At 37.4% G+C, this 12148-nt stretch overlaps 1 protein-coding gene across 1 annotated transcript in view; it reads right to left on the minus strand.

Annotated features, from left to right (window-relative positions):
• ZCCHC24 (zinc finger CCHC-type containing 24) overlaps positions 1-12148 on the minus strand; it is a 111280-nt gene that overhangs the window by 81067 nt on the left and 18065 nt on the right. The window lies entirely within an intron of this gene.

The raw sequence follows: 12148 nt of genomic DNA on the forward strand, positions 1-12148 counted from the left end.
ATTTGAAGTTTCAGACATTCTAGGAATCTTTACTGATTCTTTTTTCCAATCTCTGTGAAACCTGATCCACCAGATGGGTGGGAGAGCTTATTGTTTTTTTGCCTGACATCTGGATTTCATTAGCAGACTCATGCGTGCTGAATCAGGAATGGCGCTCAGAAGAAAGCAGATGAGAGTGAAATTATGTTAATGCTAAAAAAAAAGCCCCATTCTCCTCTCCAACTTTGCAAACAAATACAACATGTGAGTCACGTTGTGAGCTCAGTATAAACAGTACAGCCCTTATTAGCTGTACTAACACTAATATTGGATATGTTGTGCCTTAAGCAGCTATAGAGAACACTATTATTTACTTACATATGTCAACATTATTAAAAAAGAAAGCCTTTCCAATAGCTTCACATTAATACCACCACTTTTCATGTTTATAATGTGTCTCCTGTCTTCTATTTAAATAGATTCAGTATAGTGTGCAAGGAAATAATTTATCCCAAACCAACCATAAAATTACAGTTAAGACTTGCTACTCAGGATACTGCTGTAAATGATACCAGAGAGACAATTTTCTTGAAGTTTAACAGGAATGTTAGCAGTGGCCTAAAAGTTAGACTGTTATTAATTACCATAGCTTTCATTACTGAACAACAGAAATAGTAACACAAGCAGTAACTGTCTGTCAGTCCTGTATGTGGTGCTATGCTAACAACCTCTGTGCAAGACTGTTAGATTTTATCATGTTATCTGCTAAAGCTGACAGTTGCAGGCATATAACATCTATCTTTACATTCCACCTTTCTGTCCCTTCACAGTGCACAAGGACCTTTGGCTGTCAGATGATGAGTGCCATGTTACCTAACCCGTCTTCTAAGAGCACTAAGTGGAGGTGAGGAAATTCAAAGTACCATTTGTGATTGGGTCACACAAAGGAAGAGGGATCAACAAGAAGCTTTTGTCTGTGTTTTAGACGATCATATCAATGATAAGGAAACAAACAAGATTACAAAATAGTGAAAAGATGAGAGGGCAGACAGATAATAAAGAAAAGCTGAATATGGAAGTCAGGCCGTCACATCACCCTGCAAGCCACCTCAAGAAAACTTCACACATCACTGCACTAGGCCTCCGTCCCCCTCTTTATAGCTTCAGCCTTCCACATTATATCACATAGGACAAAATAGTATAATATGCTTAGATGAGGAGAAAACTGATAGAAGCTTTTGGTTGCTAATGAAAAATGACTAATGCACTCTAAAATTGGAGTGTGGTCATTTCTTTTTGTGTAACAGCACTCTGTGCTATCTCAGAAGATACGGATATCGGCTATCCTGAGAAAGTTATACTCCTATGACAGGTGAAATGCAGGTGGGATATGTATTTCACCTGTCACAGCTGTATAACAATCTCAGGATAGGAATGAACCCCAAAATTTACATAAGTCACCATTTTCAAGGAAACCTGAAAATTCCTGGGCTTGATTCTCCACTTTCTCATGTTTTGTGTAAACACTTTGACAAGTGGCAATTGCAGCATAAAAGCTAGTGCAACCATTTTGGTGATGGTTTGCCCCCATGTAAAGTATAGAGAGGATCTTTCCTAGGGACATGAGGAAGAGTTTTTCATGATTCTTGATAAGAATGATGGCTACAGCAATGCAATTTTGTCATTAATCTATTAAATCATCTTAACAAGCATTTACAGAAATCTGTTTTAAGTAGCAGAGCTTCAACTTGCAATAAGAGATACAGAAAATGCAGGTCTGGAATGAATACTATTAAGTTTGGGAGTTCACTATAAACTTTTGGGTCTGTATTTAAACCAAAGCCACCTTTCTACTTTAATGATGAATCTTTTTATTTTCTAGTAAAGTCTTTTAGTTTGCTGTTTCTTTGAATGGAGCCTTTCTCTCCCCCACTTCTTGCTCTTCTAATTTCCTCAACTGTGTAATCAGGTGTTTAGGAGTATAGGCTGTATAAAACCATCTCAGAGGTTATCTCTGCTCTCATGAAGCCTTCTGAGGGTCTCCTTTTCTCACCCACATAAGACCCATGGCACAGTGTTTGGGAGGTCTGAGTGCACTCGGGCTGGGTGTTCCTGGCTGCCAGATGGTGTGGGTAGGCTGGCTCAGGTGGAAGTATTGATTTGTCTGGGCTCTTACAGAGTTTTATCTATAGTTGCACACCTGCAACGTGCGCTAAAATTAGAAATGGACTTGAAACCAGTATTTTGTAAATGAAACCCTTGAACCTGGGAAATGTTCAGTGTTGCTTTCCACTCACATCCGAAATTACAGCTTGAGACCATGTCTAAGTCTAGTTGAAATGTGCTCTTTCGTTGCCGAAGGAAAACAGAACTGTTTACAGGACTCAGTAATATAAAAGATTTCAAGAGGTGCTGCTGTACTACTATGCAGGTGTCTGCACATTCAGGGAATGAATTAGAAACAAAGAGTAGTGAGTATCTTGCAACAAATCAGATGTAAAGATGAACCAATAATCAAGATTATGTAATTTCCAAAATGTCTGCTCTTGCTGCTAAAATCCCCAAATTTTTTAATTTAAGTGCCCACCCATGGGCTTATTGCCTTAGCTGATAATTTTGCACTGACTGGGCTCTGAAACAAAAGGCTTATTCTTTGTTGTCTCTAATAACTATATAGACATTTTACCTTTTCTGCCTCATGAACGAAACATGTAAGAAAAAGCTTTTTTTTGGAAAAAAACAAACAAAACAAAACCAAAACCCAAGCTTTTACAAACCTGGAAAATGTCTCCTTAAATAACAGTCCTTTTATCAGTAATATGACAGATAAATTCTAGTGTAAAATAGAAAACATTAAGGAACAAAGTTTCCAGTAAGCTTATCCTGAGCTTGATGTCCATAAGGCTGACACATATGCATCATACAACACCCAGACTTGTGTTCCTGAGGCATGCAGTCCTGCCTTTTCTTCTGCTTCTGATCTAACTTGCTCAGCCAGTCTGAAGGGTATATAAAATCCCAGAAGGCATAGATGGGAATTAGTTACCTGAGAAACTCTGTTAACATCTCATAGGAGACCTTTTTATAACTATAAAAAGGGTCATATCAAAATATATAAGGCTCCTTTTACATTTATTGACATAAGCCAGATAAAGCAGAACAACACAAATACTTGTGCTGTACCAGGGAAATGGAAAAGGGATTAATTTCCATTTAGTATCTTAATTTCTTGAAGGAAGTGACATAACAGGAGGGAAAAGCAGGACTGACTGGACCTCTTGTCAGCAGGAAAAATGTGAGGGGCCCCCTGGGCTGTATTTGTGTCCTCATACCCTACAGACTGTCCTGGGACAATCAGAAAAGCAAGCACAAGCTACACTGCTGCTGAGAGTTACTGCCAGCAAAACTGCTGCTCTGCCTTTAGAGGCTTGCTCTTGTTCTTCACTGTCTTTGGTATCTGCTGGCTTCCTACACTGTGCAGTAAGTTAAAAGGAAAAGGGAGGGAGGGACAAGGCAGTTCACTCCCCCCATAGTCACTTTCTCTGCCATTTATCTGACACCACCCAGCCTCTGCTCAGACCTTGTAGGCCTTCTTTAATTTGGTATGGAGATTATCAGAAAACACATTTTCATTTTTGAGGAATGGGGAAATGAGGTTCTGTTAGAACTGGGAAAGAGACCTGAAATATTAACACATTTGGCAGATGTGAAAATCTGCAGAATTTCAAACCAGAAATGCCAAGATACAAATGTTCGCTTGGGTACATTAAGTTTATGAAACACTGCAAAACAAATTCAATCCATTGCAAAGTGGTTTCCTCCACATCAGAAGTCCACTTCCACCCTTTTTTTGCTTTTTCAGCTTAACACCTTGTTGAAATAGGTATTTTTCTAGAGAAAATTCCGTTTAGGAAAAAAAAAAAACAAGTTATGTGATTTACTTTCAGAATATAGTTTAAATTAAGCTACATTTTTACAGGAAGTGTTTGTGCATGGACATTTTGACAGGTGTCATTTCTGAGGTTTAAGGTCTTCTGTTTTCCATATTTGTTGTTGTAATAATGCCTGTTTGCTTTAACTTTTATGTTTTAGCCATATTGTATTTTGCAACAGCCTTTTGTTTAAAAGCACACTTAGAAAGGATTGTGGCAGACATTAGAACTGGGAGATACAGAGATCTTAAAGAACACTCAGTGGTCGCTTATTGCAGAGCATGAAAATGTAGTTAATTATCATAGAATCACTGTACCATCAGATTTGGAAAGGATGCTGGGAGGTCACCCGTCCAACCTCCTGCTCAAAGCAGGACTAACACAGAGTTCTGGTCAGGTTTCTTAGGGCTTTGTCCAGTCAGATATTGAATGCTTCCAAGTATGGATGGGAATTCCTGTATTTCACACTAAACCAAAATACTTTTACAAAGTGAGAAAACATGATTCATTTAATCTTCCATTACCCTTTTCTTATCAGTGTGAATGAGCAATTGATAAACTAGTGTGGGTTTGACCTGGTAGTTCTTTCTCTACCTTATCTGAAAATCAGCTTATGGAGGGCTGGAAACCAGACCTTACTTTCCTTCTCCAGGGGAATGCTCACAGTGTCAATTCCAAGCTAAGCACTTAATTATGGTTTATCAGGTTTACTGCAAACTAAGAAAATACCAAATTGTTAGTAAACGGAGTTCAGATTCAGAACAATGCAATAGCTATGTTCAGTATACTTCAATAGAGTTTATAAAAGTCTCTCGATGATTCGCACAGGATTTGGATCTCGTTTGTTGTGAATGTTTTTTAAATATAAATTATTCACATTTAAGATAATGATTTGTATTATTAGTACACAGGTATACAATAGTAGTAACATACGTCTGGGAAATGCTTTGGGATGTTCTCTCATTTATCCATGGACAGAATAACTCATGAAAATCCTGATGTATGTTTATGTATACTGTTCTGAAAGTCTTCCAATGATCAAGAGTCTTCCCAGGCACTTTATTTCAATGCCTCACAGTTAGAAAGAGCAGCCTAGTTGAACTCCAGCACTCTGGACTCATCTGCTGTTAATCTGGAAAACAAACTGTGCCCTTCATGTAAGGTTTTCTACATATTTGCACATTATTAATGTGTCTTTTTGTGGGAGCACACAACATTGGTTCTTCAGTCTTTCAACAGAAGTCATGTTTCAATGACCCCAAACTGATTTTGTGCTCAACCTGGACCCAGCTGAGGCTTCACCAGTGATGAAACCTTAATAAGTTTAATGCCAGGTATCCATAAGGGTTTACATTTAAACAGTGCCCTTTTTGTGATATCCACCTTGTGGCCAGTGGGCAACTGGCTTGAAATTATCTGGACAATGAATATGCAAATGAGATTCAAAAGTAAGTAAAAAGAAGTTACAAAACCTGAACGAAATGAAATCAAATTCTGTGGTGGGCAATCTTCCAATACCTATCACACAGTCCATTGGTAACCATCACACGGGACCTGAGATTCCACCCCAAGGTTGCTACAAGGACGAAGCATGCATGCCCTTTTACAATATTTGCCTATTTACATTGCTTTTCCCCTGGGGGGCACAAGACTGAACTTTGAACTTGTAACAGGAATAAAGAATGAACCACAGCAACAATGTCTCAGTGATGGTGCTGAAAGAGGAGCTTGGTTTTTGCTGGTCTTCCAGACTTTTGGGAATGTAGTTTCCACTAGTGTGCTATATAGGAAAAGGGCACAGGTACAGCTCACTAGATATTGCTGTTTTCTTTTTCACTAAGTGCTCTTATTCTGGTGTGTTAGGGTTCAGTATCTTCTTTCCAAGCACCTGGTTTATCAAACAATTGGAAGTAAATACCATATATTATGGCCAGAGTTTTAAACCTAGTACTTAGGGAGCACGCTTTTCAAAGCAGTGCTGTTTGGATACCCTCAACTCACATAGAGCTGCCTCTCTGATAAATGGTTTAAATCCATGACATGTACAGCTTATTCAATGTTTACAAAACAGAGAGCAGTGGGTATTTTCTGATGCTTCAGAGTCTTAAGCAGCTTAAATCTCCAGCGATAGAATAGATGTGACCAAATTACAGCCCACCATACTTTTGTTACAAGATTTCTGCAAGTCTTCCTAATGAAAGTAGAAATTATCTGGGAAAATATATCCAATTAATCTCAGAAACTCTGAGAAAACGTGGCAGGGCTAATAAGTTCAATCATATGAGAAAAAAAAAAAACAACAAACCAAAACAATCTGCAATAACTTCTGCATTATATTTGATATTGTGGAGTTGTCAAAAAGGCTGCATGCGGTAAAAAGGAATTTAAAAACTCTTAGCCAAGTCCAATCCACCTAAAATAATTTTATCCAGGTTCTGAGTGGAAAAATAAAAATAAATGAAAGTAGTATGCTATGTACAAACAAGACTTTTGAGATCCTCAAATTGTTCCAGGATGTTTTAATGTGGAAATTTAGTACATGCATAGGTATTTGCAGAATTAACATCTAAGAATTACACTTTCTTATAGCGATATGTTTAGGTGAAGAAATATGCACTATACGAAATGGGTTAATGTATTAAAATATATTGCAAAGCCAGAGAAACAAGGGTCTGTATATACATACATATTTTTCTTCTGGAGTGCTACTTTGAAAACACTCACATACAGCAGAGAGCTTTTTCCTCCTTGTAATACAGGCAATACAGATTTTCTTTCAGTACTGGTCTTACTAAAATCAGTGCTACTGCACCAGACATGAATTTAGCGCCCCAGATTTCATCTTTACCTCTGTAAGAGGAATATTAATTTTGGTGATTTGAATACTACTTTATTTATATCAGGGATTCCACTGTCAGGCCTGTAATAACACTCTAAGCAAACAGAATTGAAGCATAAATAAGAAAGACCCCTACAGCAGCAGATCACATGCTAGCAAGTATACTTTGATCAAAACCTATGTGGACCTGCAAAAGTAAGCCATACAGGACTTCAGATTTCTGAAAGACTGGGGAAATTGACCCCTTGTTCTATAACTGAATAACAATACTGATACTTTGCTTGGTTCAATGGAGAAAAGATGTGTTTATTTGCAAGCCATTACCTGATATCTGCAAGACTATGGTAAAATATCTGTGATCTCCTTTAATTCTGGACCTCTTTGAAACATCATCTTCCACTTACAAAGAAAAATAAATCTCAAGAGGTTTGTGTTTGCGTTGCTTTTTAAAAAAAAAAAGCATTAAGATCTCTTAGCTAAAAACCAGAAAGGTAAAATCCTTCTATCTTTGTAAAGATGGAAGCTTGTTCCTCATTGCCATCTTAGCCAGCCTTTGGTACCTGGAGAAAGCACAGCTGTGGACTCCATGGCTGTTGTGGATATTTGAGATCCTTGCACAACCATAAGGCACAAGACAAATCAGACTAATGTTTCAGGCATGAGAGTCACTGCAATCTTGCAGCCAAATAGCTGCCTGCTGAGCCAACTCTACTGCCAAAGATCCACTATATCTGACCACTGGGAGGGACAGCTTCGGGGCAGCATGATCTGGCAAACCAAGCTATGGACTAAGAAGAAAGGACTAAACTCAGCTTGACAGTGATTTCTTCCACATCCTGCATGAAACCACAAAAGCAAATCTATGCAAAGTCAAGCAGCCACAATTACCTATTACTCCCACTGACTTGAGTATGTGTTCTCAAGGTACTTTAGTTTTACAGGATCTGCTTCAAAGATCACTGTTTGCAATGGAAAGACTCCCACTCTTAGGCTCATGAAAATAGATCATGCCATACATTTCATTCACAGATTTGAAAATGCAATGCAAAATAAGGCCAATGTTTCACATTACATATACGTCTGTGGTAGTATGACTGTACTTCTGAGCATGCACATGCATTTTCCTCTATGAGTATACTGTAAAATTGGGAAACACACTGTAACAGTTCTGTATCTCCCAGAGACTGGAGTAAACAGTTGCAGTGCACCAGGGATTTGACTGCAGAATGGTGATATTTCCCTATTTATTTATTTAATTTTTTAGTACCAAGTCTCCATGATGTGAGTTCTTTGCCTGTATAGAAATTTACAGGAATTGTCAGGAAGTTTTTTAGAAAGCTTAGCACTGGATCAGGATCAGAGCAGCCTCTTTGTTTAGCATTCAGAAAAATACAGCTGGAACCACGTATTTTTTGAGTGAGTAGGCCTGCACGTATTTTCACAAAAGGATTTGACAGCACTTGAACAAACTTAGGACAGAGAGACCAGTAGATGGAACTGCTGCTTGGCAGAAATAAGGTACAGCAGTTTGGAAACTTTGAATACACATATACTTAGCTCGAGCTCTGAGCTTGGACCTCTACAAGTACAAACTTGTTGCTGCCTTTGCTGTTAATCCATTACTGCCCAAAATTAACAAAATGAATGGCATATGCAATAAATCAGGTCTTCCTTCCCAAAGACTCTGAACCATGGCAAAGCTTCAGCCACTCTGCAACTTCCTGGAACCTGAACTAGGTTCCCCCATACTGTAAAGGAGCAAGATTCATTATATATACGCCATGCGTATTACAAACACAACCACTTTTTCTATTTTGTAGGATTAAAAACATAGACGACAGTGATATTGGGTGAAAACAGATAATGTAACGTTTTTAAAAAGATCATCTATGAGCTTCTACGTCTGATAGACAAATAAATGTCGTAAAGAATCATAGATCTTAACTATTACTGGCCCAGAGCTCATCACTATTTGTTCCAGCAAGGGAAAGAAAGTCTATGGTTATCATGAATAGATAAGATGTACACTGGCACAGTATCTTTGAGTACACAAATAAGTAAAAAAAGTTTTGACAAATTTACATATGTATGTATTTATATATCATACAACTAACCACTACTAAACCAGATAGGAAAAGCACTCATTTCTCACCTTCTTTGCTATTTAAAGAGAACTACTTTGTATATTTGATGGCACTGTCTATGATAATTTACAAGCATCGCTATGTTAAGTTTAAGAGCACTGGTTTAACCTTTATTCTCTAGATATTTTCGTTCATTCACATCAATGATATTTTTGTATGTGAAAGAACATCAGAGAGGTATCAGTAAAATGTTACCGTCTAAGACACTGAAACTCAAAATTAGTTGAGAGAAAGTGTAGGCATAGTATAAAGATGAGACTGCAGATAAAAAGTACTGTGTTTTGTAGAGATATAATAATTGCTACAGTTTTTGTGAAGGTAGACCAACTGGAAATCATGACTTGCAGTTATAACATTGCTCTCACTTCTGGTAGTTTCTAAAACAGAAAACACTTTCTATCACTCGGATCACAGAAACCGCAATCTAAGATAATAGAAGTTTGCTAAATCCCATTTTAACTTCCAGACATAATTTTGGACAGGATATTGGACAAACTGCAGATACCTGAGGTATTCAAATACTAAAGCTGGCCTTTTCTGTTTATAGTTATTTAACCTCTTAAAATATGATCATCTCTTATGATACAAATCTGAACTGATGCATGTGTTTTCATCAGTGTGGTATACCATCAACTTTTACAGTAACAGAAAAAGAATACATCTTTACAGTGTTTATAACAAGCAGAATTAAGGGAGGATATAAAGTCTCAAAGTTGTTACACAATTTCTTTGTTATGCAGGAAAAACTCCATAAAACACAGCATTTCAAAATCTGTTTCCTATTAAGCAGTTATATAAAAAGAAAATAAAAATACTGAATGATTTACTGATTCGCGTTTTCTCCAAATCAGATTAGTTTATCTCTTTTCTCTGTCCAAATTTAAGCACTTTAAAAATGCATAGCTACAACCCTGGTTTTGGTAGGATTTGCAAAACAACTTTCATTTTTGACAGCAGTAGTGAAACTAAGCATCAAAATCTAAGCTGTTAAATAGTGCATATGATGTTAAAATTAAGAAATCACTTATCATCAAAAGCAGTGGTAACAAATGGGTTCTTTCTGACAAAAGCCTGATCCTGCCATTGGTGATTCCTTCTTGTGCACAACATTTTGAGCACAACTCTTGCACAGAGGGTCATCTCCTGTACATCTGTCCTCAAATCTGGATAATATAAGGGAAAGGCTTAAGTTTCTGTGAATGCTTACGTATGCTCTTTTTCAAGAAAGTACTTACCAGACTAGACCATAAAATGCTCGTGTTAGAAATCTCCAATAAAGCAGAACTAATTTCCTATCACCTATTCCTTAAGTGGCAAAAATTTTAATCTATGGAAACAGATACGTGCACGCACAGTGAAAGGCACTGACGAAATCTGTTCTGGGATGCCATGCCCTAGGAGATGAAAAGCACGAGAGGACAGCCATGAGAAGGACTGAGGAATAGAGAGTCTGTATACTTTTTGTGAAAAGACTGAGAAAACCTGGTTTGGTTAGTCCTGCAGAGTGAGTGCTGAGAGAGGATACGATTGCAGTCTATTAATACATCCTGAGATAAACACCAGGGAGGTAGAAGAGCTGTTTCAGTGGAGGACAATTTTGGCAGGAGAGCAAATGACTATAAAATAGCTCTGAGTTGCACTTATCCTGGAATTTGGAAGATTTCTAATTAGGAGAGGACTGAGGTTCCAGAGCAGCTTCCTACATCAGCAATAGTGAGGGCAAAACATTCAAATACTTCCCAACTAAAACTTAATCAGTTTACAAAAGGAGCTGTGTCATATGGCTGCCTGTAACTGTAGAAGACTGCATGCAGTGAGCAAGCAGATGCCTCCCCATCCAGTATTCCTTCACTCATTACTCACTAGCTCATAGGCCAGCCACAGAGTATGCTCTGTCGGAAGTCTTCTCATTTCCTGGTTCACAGAGAAACTGAAGACACGACTAGTGAAATCTTAGAAAAATTACATAGGATGTGCAATTTACGTGAGTTAATCTTCCTACAAGACCCTTAATTTGTTTGCATCTCCTGGGATTTCTATGGGTATGTCTTCAGTTTTCATTAACTGTTCTCTAATCCCTAGTGCCTCAAACTGTAAAAATACCTATGAAATAAACAATGCATTACTGCTCCAACATTGACACATTTGCTTGGAACCATCTCTGCAAGCTGATATTAGATGTTCCTATCTCTACTATTTGCTGTAGAATGCTAAACTAAGTACATTAAATACAGGAGTATACAAACCAGAGCATTTTTGATCTCCTAGCAAAGAAAATTTCATCATTTTTTTCCTATAGAAAACTGTCTTACTCAACATATACTGAAGTAACACAAAGTAAAAATATTTTCAAGTGCTACACCCAAGACTGCAAATGTAATTTAATTTCACATTTAATGAGAGCTATACAGCTAAAATCAATGAAGAAAACAGTCTAGTTTATGCACAACAGCAGGAGGAATACATTCAGTTAAAGCTCATCTGACATTAGACTTGATTTCATGCTGACCTTGCCCAGCTGGCAGATGCTTTTCTGCCTGTGTTTTGGCTTATATATGTCTGACATCCATAACTGCAAATTAACTGTACTTAATTTTGTTCAGATTAATTCTGCTGAAAGTCACACACTAGGAGGGTAGGAGGTTAAAGTCATAGTGAAGTGGATGCCAATATTCTCCACATCTGTATTTCTAAAGTATTGGCAGCACTTTAATTTCCTTGGGACTCTGCATAGAATATTGTTGGAGTTGTGAAAGTTTAAGCCAGCAACATGACTGCATCCAGCTGAAACTTGAGAGGATGGAGAAACCTTTCACACTGTGTCTTGGAGCCCCAGAAAAAATATGTATAGATTGGTGAGTGGTTTTAGTGCACACTGGCTTATACCTCTTTTCTAAGGAAATAAATATTGCCAGCTTTGCCATTACAGAAAAGTTCTAGGAGTCCAAGACCATCACATCTTGTCAAGCATGGCAAATATATGAGACAAAAGGCATTTTACACCAGAAATACTTGGAGCTTGTGTTCAACACTGATTCAAAGTTCTCATTCAGTTTAACAATTTCTTCTTCTTTAGCACATGTAACTTGTTATATTTTTATTGAGTACCATTGCAAACTGACTATAGTGTGCTGCTTGAAAACATATTTTACACAATTTTACACAATAGAAAATTACATAGTACCCATTTTTAAAGTTTCCAAAATTTACTTATTCATGTGCTTAGATTAGTATCTTTTGTAATGCTTATTAGG

The sequence above is a fragment of the Pezoporus wallicus genome, unplaced genomic scaffold, assembly GCF_028554395.1.
Source record: "Pezoporus wallicus isolate ANWC-B61680 ecotype Strahan unplaced genomic scaffold, APGP_CSIRO_Pwel_v1 contig_2012, whole genome shotgun sequence".
Taxonomy (NCBI): Eukaryota; Metazoa; Chordata; class Aves; order Psittaciformes; family Psittacidae; genus Pezoporus; species Pezoporus wallicus.